This window comes from Chrysemys picta, chromosome 10 (assembly GCF_011386835.1).
Source record: "Chrysemys picta bellii isolate R12L10 chromosome 10, ASM1138683v2, whole genome shotgun sequence".
In the NCBI taxonomy this organism is placed as follows: Eukaryota; Metazoa; Chordata; order Testudines; family Emydidae; genus Chrysemys; species Chrysemys picta.
Window position 1 is genome coordinate 48147116 of NC_088800.1, and position 18601 is coordinate 48165716.

Genomic DNA, 18601 nt, shown 5'->3' on the forward strand with positions numbered 1-18601 from the left:
ACTCCAGCCAGTAACCTGGGGAAGTTCAGCCCCCCCGTCTCTAAGACAAGCATCAGCTTTAACATTCATGCTCCTCTTAACATGGACCACCCCTATATGATCATCCAGAAAGAACAGACTCCACTGTAAGAATTTGGCATTAGCCCCTTTTACCCAATGCAGCCACGGCAAGGCGAGTGGTCAGTGTACACCATAAAGCGCTGCCCACATAGATACAGCTGCAGTTTTTTTCAGAGCCCATCCCAGGGCCAGGCATTCCTTCTCTATGGCTGCATAGTTCTGCTCCTGGGGGAACAACTTCTTGCTCAAGTACATGATGGGATGTCCCCCTTTGCATTGGCCTGAATCAGCACCACACCCAGCCCTGCGTCTGGGGTGTCGGTGAACACCCTAAAGGATTTGTCCAAGTCTGGGTTTGCCAGCACCAGCCCCTGGATTAGAGCCTCCTTCAGCGCACAGAGCACCCCCGGCACTGCTAGGCCAGACCACCATGTCTGGCTTGCCCAAATTACCAAGCTTCGTAATGGGAGCTAAAGTGGGGTACAAAGCTTCAGTAGTACCCTGCCATCCCATTAGAGACCTGGGCCTGTTTCTCGATTTGAGGAATGGGCCAATCTCTGGTTACCTTCACCTTGGGTGGCTCTGGCTTTAGGCAGCTGCTTCCCACGTTGTGGCTCAGGTACAATACAGCTGCCATCCTCATTTTACCCTTTCCGGCCTCTACCATCCGTCCTGCATCCTAGAGGCATCCCAGCCCCCTCTTCACTGGGACACAGTTCTCCCAGGTCAGGCTGAAGACACAGATATCTTGAATGTACACCAGGGCACAGTCCTCCACCCCCCTCAGTAACTGATCCACCTGGCGCTGAGAGGTGCTGGGCGCCCTCCTGAGGCCGAAAGGTAGGACCAGGAACTCAGAGCCCTATAGGGGTGATAGGCGCAGATTTCAACCTGGCAACTGGGTCCAAAGGCACCTGCCAGTAGCCCCTGGTGAGATTCACAGTAGTGAGGTAATTGCCGACCCACCTTGTCTAGGATTTTGTTAGTCCTAGACATTCCAGAAACTTGGGCTTTAAAATAAATACCAAGTCTCATAATAAAATCACAAGAACTAGAAGCTCTGCAGTGGGTGGGGGAGGGATGACCCACAAGGGCCAGGTGACAGGGCCTAAGGGAAGCGTGGTGTTTTGGAGGTATGTATGTGTGTGGGGAGGGATGGGTGTCACAAGGCCCAGGGGACGGGCTCTGAGCGACATGCAGTGTTTTGGAGACAGTGCGTATGGGGTGTGGGTGGGTGTCACAAGTGCCACGTGACAGGCCCTGAGGGGTACACAGTGTTTTGGAGACAGTGTTTATGGGGGGGGGCTCAAAATGGCCAGGTGACGGGCTCTGAGCAGCACACAGTATTTTTGGAGGTAGTATATATGGGAGGCGTGTCACAAGGACCATGTGACGTACCCTGAGCGGAATGCAGTATTTTAGAGGTTAGTTGTATTGGGGGTGTCACAAGAGCCCGCAATGAACTCTGAGGGGCAGGCAGTATTTTCAAGACAGTGTGTCTGGGGGCAGTGTATGTTACAAGAGCCCTGAGGGGCATGCAGTGTTTTGGAGGCAATGTATAGGGGGAAGTGTCAGAAGGGTCAGGTGACGGGACTGAGGGATGCATGGTGTTTTGGAGACAGTGTGTGGGTCAGTATCTCCAGGGCAGGAGACGTGCCCTGAAGGGCGCACAATATTTTGAAGGCAGTGTATATGACGGTGTGACGGGCCCTGAGGGGCACACACTGTTTTCGAGACAGTATGTATGGGGTTTGTCACAAGGGCGATTTTACATGCCCTGAGAAGTGTGCAATATTTTGGAGCCTATGTGTATTAGGGATGTCACAAGAGGCCGGTGATGAACTTTAAGGGGCACGGCATGTTTTAGAGGCAATTTATATGAGGGGGTGTCAGAAGCGTTAGGTGACGGGATTGAGGGACGCATGGTGTTTTGAAGGCTGTGTGTCTGGGGCGGCGTGTGTGACAACGGCTAGATGACATGCCCAGAGGAGCCTTTTGGAGGCAGTGTGTACGAAGCAGTGTCAAAAGGGCAAGGTTACAGGCCGTGTGGGGCACGCAGTGTTTTAGAGACAGTGTGTGTGTGGAGTGTGCGTCACAAGGGCCACATGACGGGCTCTGAGGGACGTGCAGTGTTTTGGAGGCAGTGCGTATGGTGTGTGTGGGGCAGTCACAAGGACCAGGTGATGGGCCCTGATGGGTGTGCAGTGCTTTGGAGGCAATGTGTATGGGGGGTTGGCGTCACAGGGCAAGGTGACAGGCCCTGAGGGGAACAAAGTGTTTTGCAGGCAGTGTGTCTGGGGCAGGGGGAGGAGTATGTCACAAGGGCCACGTGACGAACCATGATGGGTGCCTGGAGTTTTGGATGCTGTGTGTATGGGGGGTTGTCACAAGAGCCAGGTGATGGACTCTGAGGGGCACGCAGTGTTTTTCAGAAAGGGTGTCTGGGGGATGTGTTTCAAAAGGGCCTCATGACAGGCCATGAGGCATCTGGAGTTTTGGATGCTGTGTGTATGGGGGGGGTTCACAAGGGCCAGGTGAAGCGCCCTGGGGGGGCGCATAGTGTTTTGTAGGCAGTGTGTCTGGGACGGGGCTGTCACAAGGGCCACGTGATGAGCCATGAGGGTACCCAGAATTTTGGAGGCTCAGACATAGCCTGAAATACAACATAGTGCACCAGCAGAGAGCAGTTCACAGTCAACAGAAACAACCCCATCATCTACATCGCTCCCAGAGGGACCAAACCCAAGTCCACAATCCAGTGAGGAACTGATGTCTCCAGCATCAAGGGAACAGTTCCAGGCTGAGCAGGAAGCAGGAAGCCTCCAGGGAGCTTGGAGGGTGACACAGAGCAACCCACCACCTCTCAACTCTTCTAATCGATCCCGGTTTGTTGTAAAAAGAGGACTTTTATACAAGGAAACTCTTTCTGCTGGGCACCAGGAGGACTGGCATCGTCAAAGACAGTTGGTAATTCCAACTAATCATAGAATAGCAGGGTTGGAAGGGATCTCAGGAGGTCATCTAGTCCAACACCCTGCTCAAAGCAGGACCAATCCCCAGACAAATTTTTGCCCCAAATCCCTAAATGGCCCCCTCAAGGATTGTACTCACAACCCTGGGTTTAGCAGGCCAATGCGCAAAGCACTGAACTATCCCTCCCCCCTAAACTAAGAACCAGGTAAAGCTCTTAAGCTTAGCCCACGATCATCCCAGTGGCCGTGCTGGGGTGAACAGGATCAAAGCCCTTTTGGGACGGTCATTCCACTGGGAGGGAATGGGCAAGGACATTTCTACCTATGTCCTGTTTTGTGAGGTATGCCAAAGAGTGGGAAAACCCCAAGGCCAGGTCAAAGCCCCTCTCCAGCCACTCCCCATAATTGAAGTTCCATTTCAGCGAGTAGCTGTGGATATTCTGGGTCCTTTCCCGAAAAAGACACCAAGAAGAAAGCAGTACATACTAACTTTCATGGATTTTGCCGTCTGATGGCTGGAAGCCGTAATGCTAAGCAACACCAGGGCTAAAAGTGTGTGCCAGGCATTGACAAACATTTTTGTCAAGGTAGGTTGGCCCTCCAACATCCTTATGGATTCGGGAACTAATTTCTTGGCAGGTGACAGGCTATGACGGACGTGCTGTGTATTTTAGGCAGTGTGTATGGTGTGGTGGGGGGGAGCTGTCACAAGGACCAGGTGACAGGCCCTGAGGGGCGACACAGTGTTTTGGAGACAGTGTTTATGGGGTTTGTCACAAGGGCGATGTTACATGCCCTGAGCAGCAAGCAATATTTTGGAGGCTATGTGTATTAGGGATGTCACAAGATGCTGGTGACGAACTTTGAGGGGCACGGAGTGTTTTGGAGGCAATGTATATGTGAGGGTGGCGGTGTCAGAAGCGTTAGGTGACGAGACTGAGGTATGCACAGTGTTTTGGAGGCTGTGTGTCTGGGGCGGCGGGTGTGACAAGGGCTAAATGACAAGCCCTGAGGGGCCCACAGTGTGGGCAGTTGGAGGCAGTGTTTATGAAATGGTTTCAAAAGGGCAAGGTTACGGGCCCTAAGGGGTGCGCAGTGTTTTGGAGCCAGTGTGTATGGTGTGATTTGGGTGGTCACAAGGACCAAGTGATGGGCCCTGAGGGGTGCACAGTGTTTTCAAGGCAGTATGTATGGAGTTTGTCACAAGGGCGAGGGGACGTGCCCTGAGCGGCATGCAATATTTTGGAGGCTATGTGTATTAGGGATGTCACAAGATGCTGGTGACGAACGTTGAGGGGCATGGAGTGTTTTGGAGGCAATGTATATGGGGGGTGTGACCGGCTCGATCACAGAAACCCTCTTGGGACTGTCACCTGATGTGCTGAGACTACCTCTGAGTCCGTTTTCTCTGCCAGTTTGGGCCTCCAGAATCCTGCCTTGTTGAGCCAGACATCCCCGTCTGCTCCAACACAACCCAGGGTCTGAATCACGCACCCCAAAGCTGCAGACTTAATGGAAAACAGCTTAAGAAGTGCTCCTGTCCCTAGCACCCAAACCCCAAATAAATCCGTTTTACTCTGTATAAAGCTTATACAGGGTAAACTCATAAATTGTCCACCCTCGATAACACTGATAGAGCGATATGCACAGCTGTTTGCTCTCCCAGGTACTAATTACTTACTCTGGGTTCAATAATAAACAAAAAGTGATTTTATTAGGTATAAAAAGTAGGATTTAAGTGGTTCCAAGTAATAACAGACAGAACAAAGTAAGTTACCAAGCAAAATAAAACAAAACACGCAAGTCTAAGCCTAATACAGTAGGAAACTGAATACAGGTAAATCTCACCCTCAGAGATGTCCCAATAAGCTTCTTTCACAGACTAGACTCCTTTCTAGTTTGGGCCCAATCCTTTTCAGAACAACGTTGTGATTTATGGCCTGGGTTCAGCAATCACTCACAGCACCGTAGTTACAGACCTTTGTTCCAGTTTCTTTCAGGCATCTCTTTGGGGTGGAGATGCCATCTCTTGACCCAGCTGAAGACAAAATGGAGGGGTCTCCAGGACCTTTTATATTCTCTGTCTTGTGGGCGGAAACCCCTTTGTTCTTCTGTGCAAATTACAACCATGTGGGCAAGTGAATGATTCAGCTTTTTGCAGGCCGACACCATTGTTTACATATTAGTTTGAACGTTCCCAGGAAAGCTCAGATGTGTATTAGCGTCTCCCAAAGTCCATTGTCAGTTAACCATTTCTTGATTGGGCACTTACTGAGAATAGTCCTTTCTCAAGAAGCTGACCAAATGCTTCACTGAGGCTACTTAGAATCAAACACATTGAGATACAAGTACGTAGCCAATATTCATAACTTCAAATACAAAAATGGGATACACACATACAGACAGCATAATTATAATTAGCAAATTACAACCTTTCTATAGACACCTTACATGACCTCCTTTGTACAAGATTTGGTGCAACTATAGGACCTTGGTTGCAACAATGATCTATACGGTCACAATTCATGTCAATAACATCACAGGGGGGTGTCAGAAGCGTTAGGTGATGGGACTGAGAGACGCACAATGTTTTGGAGGTTGTGTGTCTTGGGCAGCGGGTGTGACAAGGGCTAGATGACAGGTTCTGAAGGGCCCACAGTGTTTTGGAGGCAGTGTGTACAAAGAGGTGTCAAAAGGGCAAGATTACAGGCCCTGAGGGGCATGCAGTGATTTGGAGGAAATGTGTATGGGGGGGGTGTCACAAGGGCCACATGATGAGCCATGAGGGACGCCTGGAGTTTTGGATGCTTTGTGTAAGCGGGGTTGTCACAAGCGCAAGCTGACTGGCTGTGAGGGGCGCCCAGAGTTTTGGAGGCAATGTGCATAGCGGGGTATCAGAAGAGTCAGGTGATGGGACTGAGGGATGCGCAGTGTTTGGGAGGGGTGGGAGGTGTCACAAGGACCATGTTACAGGCCCTGAGGGGCACACAATCTTTTGGAGGCAGTGTATAAGAGGGGGTATCACAAGGGCTAGGTGACTCGCCCTGAGGGGCACACATTGTTTTGGAGGCAGTGTGTATGAGGGTGTGTCACAAGGGAAAGGTCACAGGCCCTGAGGTTCAAGGTATGAATTGATGCTTTTTCATACCTGGTTTTAAAGCTGCTTACCGCATTGCTGCTTTGTGTCTCTGCTCTCCAGATAACAACAACAGACAAAGGGAAAGTTTCTTTCCAATTTTAAAAAGTTCTAGCTCTCCCATTGGCTCTTTTGGTCAGGTGCCCACTCCTTTCCTTTTACCTGTGGACTTGTTAATCCTTTACAGGTAAAGCAAGTAGAGAACAACTGCCAAGAGGGATTCTATATCTAACTGGCTGGCTAGATGTCCACAAAAGGGAGCTACCCCCCACCTTTATTTATCACACGCCCCTCAAATCACAGATGGTGCTGGCCAGCCTGGTTCAGGTTGCGTCCACACTGGCTGGGATTTCTTCCTGGAGGTTTAAGAAATAGCGTTAATAAGATACATGCACCTCTAACTTTATTAATAATTACATGAAGAACTAAACAGTATTTCTCACATTTCAAGGACTATAATGACTTAGAATACACGACATTTTTACCCGTCTAATTCTGCAAAACCTTCCTGGGAGAGTGCATCAGCCACTTTGTTAGAGGCTCCTGAAATGTGTTGTATTTCAAAATCAAAGTCTTGGAGAGCTAAACTCCGCTAAAGACGTTTTTTGTTAGTTTCTTTGACTGTGTGAAACCACGTTAGTGCAGCATACTCAGTCTGCAGGTGGAAACGCTGTCCCCAAATGTATGGGCATAGCTTCTCCAGAGCATACATAATGGTGTAACATTCTTTTTCTGAGACTGACCAGTGGCTTTCCCTCTCAGAAATTCTTTTGCTGCGAAACATGACAGGATGGAATTGTTGATCTGGTCCTTCCTGCATTAAAACTGCTCCTACACCATGCTCGGATGCACCTGTGGTTACGACGAAAGGTTGGGCAAAGTCCGGGGCCCTTACTACAGGGTCAGACATAAGGGCCGCCTTGAGCTGGTTAAAGGCTTTCTGACAGTTCTCAGTCCACTGAACCGCATTTGGGTGTTTTTTCCTGGTCAGGTCTGTCAATGGGGTGGCAATTTGGCTGTAGTGTGGTACAAATCATTGGTAATACCCAGCAAAACCCAAGAAGGATTGGACCTGCTTTGACTTAGGGACAGGCCAATTTTGGATAGCATTTACATTAACCTGTAGGCGGTTGATAGTTCTTTGACCCACCTGGTGTCCAAAGTACGTTACCCTGTTTAGGCCTATTTGACATTTTTTGGTCTTAACAGTTAATCCTGCCTTCCTTATGTGCTGGAAGATAGCTTGGAGGTGTTCCAGGTGTTCTGCCCATGAATCTGAGAATATAGCCACATCGTCAAGGTAAGTGACTGCAAATTCCCCAAATCCAGCCAGAAGGTTATCTCACGGTCTTTGGAAGATGGCGGGTGCATTTCACAGTCCAAAAGGGAACACATTAAATTCATACAGCCCTACATGGGTGATGAAGGCTGACCTTTCCTTGACGGGGTCATCTAACAGCACTTGCCAGTACCCCTTAGTTAAGTCTAAGGTGTAGATGAACGGGGCACGTCCCAGTTTCTCCAATAGCTCATCTGTGTGTGGCATGGATAGTTGTCTGGACAAGTTACAGCATTGAGCTTACGGTAGTCCACACAAAAGCGGATTTCCCCATCTGGTTTGGGACCCAGAACCACTGGAAAGGCCGATGCACTCTGAGAGGGGTGGATTACATCCACCTGTAACATGTCCTTGATCTCCCTTTCTATTGCGGTTTTGTCTTGAGGAGTCATCTGGTAGGGTTGGGCTCTAATTGGGCGAGCATCACTTGTGTCAATGGAGTGGTACTCCCGTTCTGTCTGTCCTGGGGTGGCTGAAAACATTGGCACAAAGCTGGTGCACCACTCCTGGATTTGCTGTCCCTGTTTATGCCCAAGGGTTATGGAAAGGCTCACCTCTTCTACGCCACTGTTGCTTTTTCCTTCATAGTAGACTCCTTCAGGCCACTCAGCAGCGCCTCTCTCCTGGGCGTAAACTGGAGAACCTTGATATCTCGGGAATAAAAGGGCATTAGAGAATTAACATGGTATACTTTAGGTTTTAGGGTAGGGTCGGGAACACTATGGGGTAATTAACAGCTCCCAGGCACTCTTGGACCATAAATGGCCCCTCCCACGATGCTTCCATCTTATTGGCCTGGATAGCTTTCAGGACCATGAGTGCAAAAGAAAAAGTGTAAAAACGAAATAATCAGGCCCCAGGTCTATGTGATTAATCCAGCCCGATGGCAGATAACACCTAGTAATAACACATCTTCAGCCAGAAAATTATTTTCATTTGTGGTCAACGGAAATAGAAGAGGTCCAGAGGTAGACAAAAAATTGAAACAGATGAAAAGAAATGCTATTTGATTTATGTAATTCACCTGTAGAACTTGTTCCCACAATATACCCTCAAGGCCAAGAGTTTAGTAGGATTACAAAAGGGATTGGATGTTTATTTTAATAGTAAACAGCCAAAGTTGCATCACATAGGATTTAAAACAAAATGATAAGGGATAGAAACTCTCATAATTCAGGGCATGAGTGACTGCCAGCGATAAAATGAGGGAATTGAAGGACCCAGCACGGAAACGGCCTATAAGCAGCTCCGTAAGAGAGACCTGTCATGTCTGTGCATGGAGAGAGGGCTGAGCATGGGGAGGCTCACCCAGGAACAGCTGACTGACCGGCTGGTAGAGAGTGACCAGTCTGAGGATAAAGATCAGATCCCAGCGGGGCTTCCGGATTGGCCAGAGAGCCTGGGAGTAGCAGGAGGCAGTTGGGGTAGTGGCAGGGGAGCCGCCAAACCCAGTTCCCCAACTGCCAGTGGGGCTTTCCCCCAGTGGATGTGAAGAGATGGAAACGAGCTGAGAGTGAAGGAGTGGAGGCAAAGGAGCAGAGGTTAACTGACCACTCAGAGCAATGAAAACATGAGCTGGAGTCTGAAGAGAGGCAGGCCAAGAGGGCCTGCCAGGGGATAAGTGGGGCAGTTCTGCAGGGCATCTAGACACCAAATGCTGCCCTAGTTTAAGGTGCGGAGGGATATTGATGCCTACCTCACAGCTTTTGAGAAGTCTTGTGATCTGAACTAGATTGACCTGGCAGACAGGCTCCGCTGTCTAACCCCGCCCCCTGCTGGGTCTCAAGGCTATAGAGGCATTCAGCCAAATGGATGGTATTGAGACGGGGGACCATGACCTGTTCAAACAGGCTTTGCTGTCGAGTTTGAGCTGACCCCCACGTACACAGGAAATGATTCCATGGTGCTCACAAGACCTCAGGCAAGGAGGTCGCCAGCCTGCTGGGGGAATAGTTCTGTAAATGGGGAAAGGGCAAAGGAGCCAGTACCGTCGAGGACGTGTATAACCTGGTGAGGTTGGAGGAGCTGTATGACATCTGCCCTCATAAGATGTGGTTAGTGGACTGGAAGCTAAAAGAGATGTGCAGTGGGGGTGCACTGGCGGATGAGTTTGTGGATAGCAGATCGGGGGGGAGGAGGGAGACCCACAACGGAGACTCAGAAGGGGAGTCACCCAGAAACCTCTCAAAAGTGGGACTCCAGGAAGCGCAACTCAGGGGTGCCCATGAAGGCCAGGGCGGGCTGATCCCCCCTTGTAGGACTCGAGGGGCCGTGTAACTTGGGGAAAGGCTCCCAGACAACAGCCATGCACCCGGGGTTCCTGTGCAGACACAGGAACCCTCGGGGTGCAGGGCTGTTAGCTGGGCTTCTTTAGCACAGCAGCTTGATGTACTCTTGGGAAGTGACTGTGTCTCTTTAAGATAGGATCCGGCCCCCCGTGCCAGTAATGGCCAAAGAGCTGAACCCAGAGATCAGACGGCGGAGAGGTCAGGGAAGGAGTACTCTCCCCCCAGGCTAGTAGCACAAGGGAAGAACTACAAAGCTTCTTTTACCTGTCTGTCTGTAGCCAGTCCCTGAAGCTGAGTGGGTCAACAACCCTGCACAGGGGAGAGGTGCATCACACTGGCAACCAAAGATGTGGGCTCGCTCCCTACCCTCACTGGGACACGGGTGCTGTGGGGTGGTGGTCGGACCCCCAGTTAGGGTCCTGTAGCAAAGACACATCTGAATGGGGCGGGGTCGGATGGACTGAGGTTCCTCTGGGAACCTCTGTCTGGGGCGAAAAGAAGAAACAACGACATTCGTCACTGAATGGAGCGTGTCACAAATTTCTCATGAACTCTACATCTTCCATCCCTGAGGATTCGGTACTGAGCATTTGGAAGAGAACGGGGCGTGAAACTTATTTTTAAAACAAGCAAATAGCATAACTGATCGCTGTTTGTGAGAACTTTCTGATGGACTCTTCAACATAAAGCTATTGGGAAAGGTTATTCATAATTTGGGAGCGCTAGGATTGTGGCAAAAAAACCCAACAAGAAATAAATCACAACTCATGTCTCATCATTGCGGCTGGCGCTTTACTCCAAGGGTGTCAATTTCAGAGCACTTAGGCTGCTGTCATGAGCATTACAGACCGAGTCGTGAAACCTTCAAAGAACGCAAAGCTTATTACTGATCAGTGCTTGTGACAACTGTCTCAGGGAATCTGCATGGTTAAGCAATTAGGATACCTTCCTGATTTTGTGGCCGACATGGGCGCATGACAATTATGAACAGCAAGAAAGGCAATACTGATCAGGTCGTATGACAAAGTTCTCAGGGAAATCCAAGTTATAAATCAATTAGGCTGCTATCCTGAGCATTACGGGACGATCGGTGTGGGAAAATAACAGCGAAAACAAATGTCATTACTGATCAGACTCGTCACTTCTAAAGCAATGCTTCCCTCAAGCATGTGGGGAAAAATCGGCTAGGGAAATTTACAATCAAAGAGACAGTCATAACTGGTCAGAGTTTGCGGGAAATTTAAAATCAGTTGGGCGGCTGTCCCAAGCATGACAGGCAAAGCAAAACATAACTGAGCCTTGCTTGAGATGAATTACTCACTGATTCTCCAGCTTAAAGCCTTTTGGATACTATGTGCGACCGCATGGACTCGCCACATGTAAAGCCATTAGGAAACAGGGCCTGATCACTGGGAGGAGATCGGATAGTGAACAGTGCCAAACAAGCAAACTGCAGTCCTGATCAGGTTGGAGCCTGTGATCTCGGCTGCCCAGTTGGAAACCGCAGGGTCTCTGGACTGTGGGGAGAGAAAAGGCAGAGAGCCTACCTGGAGGCAGGGGAGACTTAGCTGTACTGTGCGAAGTGAGGACTGAGAGTCCTGAGACTTTCCTATGCTGTGTTGAGATGCTCAATAAACTTCCTGTTTTATGTTGGCTCCGGTCTAACGAACAGGGTTGCTTTATTCCCTCTGTGAGTGGAGGTCCCGAGGAGTAGAGCGAGTAGACTCCCTGAGGGAGACAAAAGCCCAAAGGGAGAGAAAAGCGTTATAAGACTAGGTGGTAAGGGTCTACAGTAAACAATTTGGCTTCCCTCAAGCAGCTGGGGAAAAATCGGCTAGGGAAAATTACAATCAAAGAGACAGTCATAACTGGTCAGAGCTGGTGGAAATTTTCTCAGGGAATCTTCTCCTTAAAGCCATTCGGCTACAGTGCTGATTATTTGGAAGAGATTGGAGCTCAAAAATTACAACCAAACAAATAAAATCATTATTGATCATTGCTTGGAAAAGTTTGTCACGGAACTTTTATTATAAAGCACTTAGGATACTGTCCTAATCATTTGAAAGAGATCGGCCCAGGAACATTACCAAAAAAGCAAATCTCCTTATTGAGCACTGCAGGTGACACATTTCTCTAAGAAGCTCAATTTCACATCTGTTGGGCGGCTCGCCCAAGCATTAGGGGTTCGTAAAAAATGACAGGCAAAGCAAAACATAACTGAGCCTTGCTTGAGATGAATTACTCACTGATTCTCCAGCTTAAAGCCTTTCGGATACTATGTGGGACCGCATGGACTCGCCACATGTAAAGCCATTAGGAAACAGGGCCTGATCACTGGGAGGAGATCGGATAGTGAACAGTGCCAAGCAAGCAAACTCCAGTCCTGATCAGTGCTTGTGACGGATTGCGCTTTGATGTCCCATTTTAAAGCCCTTCGGAGACTATGTGGGCGCGATCGAATGGAAGGTGCTCATCCGTGCGGCGACTCATCATTTCTAAAGCAATGTGGATTCCATCCTCAGCATTTTGGGATAAATCGGCCAGTGAACGTTACAAAAAAAAGAAGACGTATTACTGATCCGTGCTTGCTCTAAGGGGCTCTTCATTTTCAAACTTTTAGGCTACTGTGCTAATTCTTCACAGGTACTCGGAGATCGAAGAGTACCAGAAAAAAATCATTGCTGGAAAATGTTTCTCATGGAACCTTCATGTTTAAGCGGTTCGAAATCGCTCAGCGTTAGGGGGTAATAGGGTTGATAAGCTTAACTAACCAGAACTTTGTCCTGATTACTGCTTGTAACGACTTGCTAATTGAATCATTGTTTCTTGAACATTTGAAGCGAAGCAAACTTCATTACGGTTCAGTGCAGTTCTTATTGGGAAGTCACTTGGAGCTAGGCTTAGGGGCCTAGGACTATGGCTAGAGTTTCAGAACTAGTACTAGGGATAGGGTTCCTCTAGGTACAGTTTCCAAACTCGTGTAGACTTTGTGTGGGCCGAGGACCCCATTAAGGTTTAGGTTTCCAATGGCTAGGCAAAGTGAAGTAAGCCTTCGAATTCCTATGGGGAGCGCGCACAGCCCTAGGGAATGGGGTTTTATATCTAGGGCTCTGTTCCCTAGGGCTTAAGGTCTCGAAGGGTAAGCCGTATGGCGTAAGGGTTCGTATGCGTAGGCCTCGCCCCTCCTTGTTGCCCCAGGCATAGGGATTCCGACGAGAAAGGGCTGAAGCGAGAGGGCCCCAGCTCTCTGTTTACCTGGGACGGAACACAAAGGCTAGGGGAGGAGCGGTTGGAGGCTGGGATCTCGGCTGCCCAGCTGGAAAGCGCAGGGTCTCTGGACTGTGGGGCGAGAGAACTCAGAGAGCCTACCTGAGGGCAGGGGAGACATAGCTATACTGTGCAGAGACTTTCCGATGCTGTGTTCAGATGCTCAATAAACTTCCTGTTTTATGTTGGCTCCGGTCTAACGAACAGGGTTGCTTTATTCCCTCTGTGAGTGGAGGTCCCGAGGAGTAGAGCGAGTCGACTCCCTGAGGGAGACAAAAGCCCAAAGGGAGAGAAAAGCGTTATAAGACTAGGTGGTAAGGGTCTACAGCAAACTCAATACCGATACGACGCGTCACTTGTAAACAATTTGGCTTCCCTCAAGCAGCTGGGGAAAAATCGGCTAGGGAAAATTACAATCAAAGAGACAGTCATAACTAGTCAGAGCTGGTGGAAAATTTCTCAGGGAATCTTCTCCTTAAAGCCATTCGGCTACAGTGTTGATTATTTGGAAGAGATTGGCGCTCGAAAATTACAACGAAACAAATAAAATCATTATTGATAATTGCATGGAAAAGTTTGTCCAAGGGAATGGGGTTTTATATCTAGGGCTCTGTTCCCTAGGGCTTAAGGTCTCGAAGGGTAAGCCGTATGGCGTAAGGGTTCGTATGCGTAGGCCTCGCCCTTCCTTGTTGCCCCAGGCATAGGGATTCCGATGAGAAAGGGCTGAAGCGAGAGGGCCCCCGGTCTCTGTTTACCTGGGACGGAACACAGAGGCTAGGGAGGAGCGGTTGGAGCCTGTGATCTCGGCTGCCCAGTTGGAAACCGCAGTGTCTCTGGACTGTGGGGAGAGAAAAGGCAGAGAGCCTACCTGGAGGCAGGGGAGATTTAGCTTTACTGTGCGAAGTGAGGACTGAGAGTCCTGAGACTTTCCTATGCTGTGTTGAGATGCTCAATAAACTTCCTGTTTTATGTTGACTCCGGTCTAACGAACAGGGTTGCGTTATTCCCTCTGTGAGTGGAGGTCCTGAGGAGCAGAGCGAGTCGACTCCCAGAGGGAGAGAAAAGCCCAAAGGGAGAGAAAAGCGTTATAAGACTAGGTGGTAAGGGTCTACAGCAAACTCACTACTGTTCCGACGCGTCACTTCTAAAGCAATTTGGCTTCCCTCAAGCAGCTGGGGAAAAATCGGCTATGGAAAATTACAATCAAAGAACAGTCATAACTGGTCAGAGCTTGTGGAAAATTTCTCAGTATATCTTCTCCTTAAAGCCACTCGGCTACAGTGCTGATTATTTAGAAGAGATTTGGCACTCGAAAATTACAACCAAACAAATAAAATCATTATTGATCTTTTCTTTTAAAAGTTTGTCACGGAACATTTATTTTAAAGCACTTAGGGTACTGTCCTAATCATTTGAAAGAGATCGGCCCAGGAACATTACCAAAAAAGCAAATCTCCTTATTGAGCACTGCAGGTGACACATTTCTCTAAGAAGCTCAATTTCACATCCGTAGGGCGGCTCTCCCAAGCATTAGGGGTTGGTCAAAAATGACAGGCAGCGCAAAACATAACTGAGCCTTGCTTGAAATGAATTACTCACTGATTCTCCAGCTTAAAGCCTTTCGGATACTATGTGGGACCGCATGGACTCGCCACATGTAAAGCCATTAGGAAACAGGGCCTGATCACTGGGAGGAGATCGGATACTGAACAGTACCAAGCAAGCAAACTGCAGTCCTGATCAGTGCTTATGACAGATTGCACATTGAAGCCCCATTTTAAAGCCCTTCGGAGACTATGTGGGCGCGATCGAATGGAAGGTGCTCATCCGTGCGGCGACTCATCATTTCTAAAGCAATGTGGATTCCATCCTCAGCATTTTGGGATAAATCGGCCAGTGAACGTTACAAAAAAAAGAAGATGTATTACTGATCCGTGCTTGCTCTAAGGGGCTCTTCATTTTCAAACTTTTAGGCTACTGTGCTAATTCTTCACAGGTACTCGGAGATCAAAGAGTACCAGAAAAAAATCATTGCTGGAAAATGTTTCTCATGGAACCTTCATGTATAAGCGGTTCGAAATCGCTCAGCGTTAGGGCGTAATAGGGTTGTTAAGCTTAACTAACCAGAACTTTGTCCTGATTACTGCTTGTAACGACTTGCTAATTGAATCATCGTTTCTTGAACATTTGAAGCGAAGCAAACTTCATTACGGTTCAGTGCAGTTCTTATTGGGAAGTCACTTGGAGCTAGGCTTAGGGGCCTAGGACTATGGCTAGAGTTTCAGAACTAGTACTAGGGATAGGGTTCCTCTAGGTACAGTTTCCAAACTCGTGTAGACTTTGTGTGGGGCGAGGACCCCATTAAGGTTTAGGTTTCGAATGGCTAGGCAAAGTGAAGTAAGCCTTCGAATTCCTATGGGGAGCGCGCACAGCCCTAGGGAATGGGGTTTTATATCTAGGGCTCTGTTCCCTAGGGCTTAAGGTCTCGAAGGGTAAGCCGTATGGCGTAAGGGTTCGTATGCGTAGGCCTCGCCCCTCCTTGTTGCCCCAGGCATAGGGATTCCGACGAGAAAGGGCTGAAGCGAGAGGGCCCCAGCTCTCTGTTTACCTGGGACGGAACACAAAGGCTAGGGGAGGAGAGGTTGGAGACTGTGATCTCGGCTGCCCAACTGGAAAGCGCAGGGTCTCTGGACTGTGGGGCGAGAGAACTCAGAGAGCCTACCTGAGGGCAGGGGAGACATAGCTATACTGTGCAGAAACTTTCCGATGCTGTGTTCAGATGCTCAATAAACTTCCTGTTTTATGTTGGCTCCGGTCTAACGAACAGGGTTGCTTTATTCCCTCTGTGAGTGGAGGTCCCGAGGAGTAGAGCGAGTCGACTCCCTGAGGGAGACAAAAGCCCAAAGGGAGAGAAAAGCGTTATAAGACTAGGTGGTAAGGGTCTACAGCAAACTCATTACCGATACGACGCGTCACTTGTAAACAATTTGGCTTCCCTCAAGCAGCTGGGGAAAAATCGGCTAGGGAAAATTACAATCAAAGAGACAGTCATAACTAGTCAGAGCTGGTGGAAAATTTCTCAAGGAATCTTCTCCTTAAAGCCATTCGGCTACAGTGTTGATTATTTGGAAGAGATTGGCGCTCGAAAATTACAACCAAACAAATAAAATCATTATTGATCATTGCTTGGAAAAGTTTATCACGGAACTTTTATTTTAAAGCACTTAGGATACTGTCCTAATCATTTGAAAGAGATCGGCCCAGGAACATTACCAAAAAAGCAAATCTCCTTATTGAGTACTGCAGGTGACACATTTCTCTAAGAAGCTCAATTTCATATCCGTCGAGCGGCTCTCCCAAGCATTAGGGGTTGGTCAAAAATGACAGGCAAAGCAAAACATAATTGAGCCTTGCTTGAAATGAATTACTCACTGATTCTCCAGCTTAAAACCTTTCAGATACTATGTGGGACCGCATGGACTCGCCACATGTAAAGCCATTAGGAAACAGGGCCTGATCACTGGGAGGAGATCGGATAGTGAACAGTGCCAAGCAAGCAAACTCAGTGCTTGTGACGGATTGCGCTTTGATGTCCCATTTTAAAGCCCTTAGGAGACTATGTGGGCGCGATCGGATGGAAGGTGCTCATCCGTGCGGAGACTCTTCATTTCTAAAGCAATGTGGATTCCATCCCCAGAATTTTGGGATAAATCGGCCAGTGAACGTTACAAACAAAAGAAGACGTATTACTGATCCGTGCTTGCTCTAAGGGGCTCTTCATTTTCAAACTTTTAGGCTACTGTGCTAATTCTTCACAGGTACTCGGAGATCGAAGATTACCAGAAAAAAATCATTGCTGGAAAAAGTTTCTCATGGAACCTTCATGTATAAGCGGTTCGAAATCGGTCAGCGTTAGGGGATAATAGGGTTGTTAAGCTTAACTAACCAGAACTTTGTCCTGATTACTGCTTGTAACGACTTGCTAATTGAATCATCGTTTCTTGAACATTTGAAGCGAAGCAAACTTCATTACGGTTCAGTGCAGTTCTTATTGGGAAGTCATTTGGAGCTAGGCTTAGGGGCCTAGGACTATGGCTAGAGTTTCAGAACTAGTACTAGGGATAGGGTTCCTCTAAGTACAGTTTCCAAACTAGTGTAGACTTTGTGTGGGCCGAGGACCCCATTAAGGTTTAGAGCAACAGAGGATCCTGTGGCACCTTTGAGACTAACAGAAGTATTGGGAGCATAAGCTTTCGTGGGTAAGAACCTCACTTCTTCACTTGCATCTGAAGAAGTGAGGTTCTTACCCACGAAAGCTTATGCTCCCAATACTTCTGTTAGTCTCAAAGGTGCCACAGGACCCTCTGTTGCTTTTTACAGATTCAGACTAACACGGCTACCCCTCTGATAATTAAGGTTTAGGTTTCCAATGGCTAGGCAAAGTGAAGTAAGCCTTCGAATTCCTATGGGGAGCGCGCACAGCCCTAGGGAATGGGGATTTATATCTAGGGCTCTGTTCCCTAGGGCTGTGCGAAGTGAGGACTGAGTGTCCTGAGACTTTCCAATGCTGTGTTGAGATGCTCAGTAAACTTCCTGTTTTATGTTGGCTCCGGTCTAACGAACAGGGTTGCGTTATTGCCTCTGTGAGTGGAGGTCCTGAGGAGCAGAGCGAGTCGACTCCCTGAGGGAGACAAAAGCCCAAAGGGAGATAAAAGCGTTAGAAGACTAAGTGGTACGGGTCTACAGCAAACTCACTACTGTTCCGACGCATCACTTCTAAAGCAATTTGGCTTCCCTCAAGCAGCTGGGGAAAAATCAGCTAGGGAAAATTACAATCAAAGAACAGTCATAACTGGTCAGAGCTGGTGGAAAATTTCTCAGGGACTCTTCTCCTAAAAGCCATTCGACTACAGTGTTGATTATTAGGATACTGTCCTAATCATTTGAAAGAGATCGGCCCAGGAACATTACCAAAAAAGCAAATCTCCTTATTGAGCACTGCAGGTGACACATTTCTCTAAGAAGCTCAATTTCACATCTGTTGGGCGGCTCGCCCAAGCATTAGGGGTTCGTCAAAAATGACAGGCAAAGCAAAATATAACTGAGCCTTGCTTGAAATGAATTACTCACTGATTCTCCAGCTTAAAGCCTTTCGGCTACTATGTGGGACCGCATGGACTCTCCACATGTAAGGCCATTAGGAAACAGGGCCTGATCTCTGGGAGGAGATCGGATAGTGAACAGTGCCAAGCAAGCAAACTGCAGTCCTGATCAGTGCTTATGACAGATTGCACATTTAAGCCCCATTTTAAAGCCCTTCGGAGACTATGTGGGCGCGATCGGATGGAAGGTGCTCATCCGTGCGGAGACTCTTCATTTCTAAAGCAATGTGGATTCCATCCTCAGCATTTTGGGATAAATCGGCCAGTGAACGTTACAAAAAAAAGAAGACGTATTAGTGATCCGTGCTTGCTCTAAGGGGCTCTTCATTTTCAAACTTTTAGGCTACTGTGCTAATTCTTCACAGATACTCGGAGAT

The 18601-nt window shown here is 48.3% G+C and overlaps 1 long non-coding RNA gene across 1 annotated transcript; it reads right to left on the reverse strand.

The window, feature by feature from the left end:
* Positions 1-4747: 4747 nt before the first annotated feature.
* Positions 4748-15941, reverse strand: LOC122173848 (uncharacterized). Its single transcript, XR_006174762.2, has 4 exons — positions 15785-15941; positions 13165-13325; positions 8062-11523; positions 4748-6524 (listed from the first exon to the last, which is right to left on the reverse strand). It is a non-coding gene; the product is annotated as an uncharacterized LOC122173848 (long non-coding RNA).
* Positions 15942-18601: the final 2660 nt, after the last annotated feature.